The following is a 2,581-nucleotide window of genomic DNA, read 5'->3' as shown; positions in this document are numbered from 1 at the left end:
CAGGTGATTAGGGAGCAAACTGCAAGGTCAGCATTTAATACATACCAGGGAGCTTCAAAAAAATATACTAAGGAGCTTCAAAAAAGGAATCAAAAGATAATGAACAACCTCCAGGAATGTTTTGAAGCCCTGTTGTATTTCAAGACTGTATAAAGTGGCAAGAAATTAGAATGGAGATGCTGAATGACAATGAGATGAACTAATTTTCTGTATTTTGAAAGTAAGTGGTAAAGATTCCATGGGGTGAAATACTGCTCACATATTTCATCTGTGTACAATCTCTGTGTATAGTACAAGCCGTAAGGGTACACTTGAATTTGTGATAGCATAGGTAAATCATTTATTTACCTTCTCCACATCCAGTTCCTTTTACCTACAACAGATGGATCCTACCTATGCCAAAGATTTGATATGAAGATCAAATAAGATGATACACGGTACTATCCAAAACAGACTTTAGATAACCGTGACTAGACGGACAGGGAAGAACTGCCTGGTGTTGTATTTCTGAAAATTAGCCAGTGAAAACCCCATAAATCACAACAGTACTATATTGTCCAATATAGTGCTGGAAGATGAGTTCCCAAGGGTGGAAGGGACTCAGAATACACAGTGGCCACAACAATGATTGAGAAGACCCACAATTATGAAGTTGGCTCAGGACCGAGCAACATTCTATTCTGTTGTACATGGAATTGTCAGGAGTTGCAGCCAATCTGATGCAACTTACAACACAGTTTTCACCACTCATTTGTCAATTTGTTGTACTTTGGTGGTTTGCACGTTGCTGTGATGCTGGATGTTAAGTCACCATTATTTTAAATACCAGCACAGCACACCCATCATGGACAGCTTCGGAAGAGCTTCCAGAATAAAACAGAATAGGAAGGAGAGGCAGATTACTTCTAAATGTTTAGCCACCGATAGCCTTATGAACAGCAGTGGAACACTGTTAGATGACATCAGAATATTGAAAATTGAAACATGATGAAGAGTGCCAAAATATTGTCAGATATAGTGCTAGCAGATGAGCTCCTCAGGTTGGAAGGCACTCAGAATAAGACTGGCAAAGAGCTGCCTCCTCAAAGTAGACTTGACTGTGATGACATCAATGGCGTAAAGCTTTCGGGACCTGCATTTGCTGATGAGGCACAACTCAAAATGTGGAGAAACAACTGTAAGCATTCATTAATAATCAGAACATAAAACATATGAAATAGAATCTAGGAAAATTGGAAGTTGTCAAAAATGAAATAGAACATATAAAGATTGCTATTGTAGGCATTAGTGAGCTGAAATGGACTGGTATTGGCTATTTTAAATCTGATGATCATATGGTTCACTATCCCAGGAATTACAAAGTGAAGAGAAATGGCATGACATTCATCATCAAAAAGAACATTTTGGCATCGCTCTCAGTGCTCGAGTCAAGATGGAGGAGTACGCACGAGAACCTTGCCCCTGGTGAATTGTGGATGACCGTGGTGGGGTCTTTATGATGGGCACCAGAGGTGGTGGTATCTTTCAAGCCATTAAAGGTTATCAGAATTCTCTGGTGGGAGTTAATCACAGACTACGAGGAAGTTTGACAGCTATTAAAACCAGGGCTCCACAGTTGGGAGGCAGCTTTGCAGTTTGGGGTGGTATGTTTTCCATGATAGACTGTAGTATGGTTCAAGTCCAAGGGAAAGAATATCCCTGGAACTCCATCACAAGCGGTGCCTTAACACAAGCCATACTGGCAGTAAGAAATGGACCAGTGCCCATGGTTGGGTCAGCTGCAATGGGTGGCAGTCTTCTAGCTGTAATTGAAGGAGCTGGCATCTTATTGACAAGATTTGCCTCTGCACAGTTTCCCAATGGTTCTAAGTTTGTTGAAGATCCCTCCCAGTTGCCTTCAGTTCAGTTCCCATCCTCACCTTTTGCTGACTATCAACAATATCAATAGGACTGGTGTCCCAAGATTTAGCAGAATAAGCTATAGTACAAGAATGATTTTAGAAGACCACATTCCAGTCTATTTTTAAAACCATAGATGGGGCAACTGTGGCCAAATAGGCTATCAGAAGATATTTAGCACTTTTTACTATTTAAAGGAATGTGGGGGGGAGGCATTAAAAGATAATGCATTTATTTATTCACATTTGGATTGCTTTTGTGAAAAAAACTAAATGTCTAACATTATAAAAAGAAAATATAATGAATTCTTAAAAGGTGATGGACCAAAGGACAGGTAACCGTGAAGCGTGACCATCATCACTACCTTGGGGACTTCGCTGCCTGGTTTTGTGTGCTCTGTTATACAAACAATAAAAACTCCGGGAACTTGCTCGTTCTTTTATGATAAATTGTAGAGTTCTACTTTTCATCCTTGAATCTTCCAAAGTACGTTTAGACTTCATGTTTTATAGTTCGTTCCTCATCCCACTTGAAGTGAATTGTGTAGAGAAGAATTCTGTGGAGTCAACATGGATCATCCCACAGTCAAATGCTTTATGGGTAAAAGGCTGTGGTAGCATACTTATCCTTTACTTTGAAACTAAAATCTGCTATGTCTTCTTTTTGAGGATATTGGCTACAA

The 2,581-nt window shown here is 39.7% G+C and overlaps 1 pseudogene; it reads left to right on the top strand.

The window, feature by feature from the left end:
• The first annotated feature begins 1,432 nt into the window (after positions 1-1,432).
• LOC102826625 lies at positions 1,433-1,948 on the top strand (annotated as a pseudogene).
• Positions 1,949-2,581: the final 633 nt, after the last annotated feature.

This window comes from Chrysochloris asiatica, unplaced genomic scaffold (genome assembly GCF_000296735.1).
Source record: "Chrysochloris asiatica unplaced genomic scaffold, ChrAsi1.0 scaffold00052, whole genome shotgun sequence".
Classification (NCBI taxonomy): domain Eukaryota; kingdom Metazoa; phylum Chordata; class Mammalia; order Afrosoricida; family Chrysochloridae; genus Chrysochloris; species Chrysochloris asiatica.
This window is presented reverse-complemented; position numbering and strand designations above follow the sequence as displayed.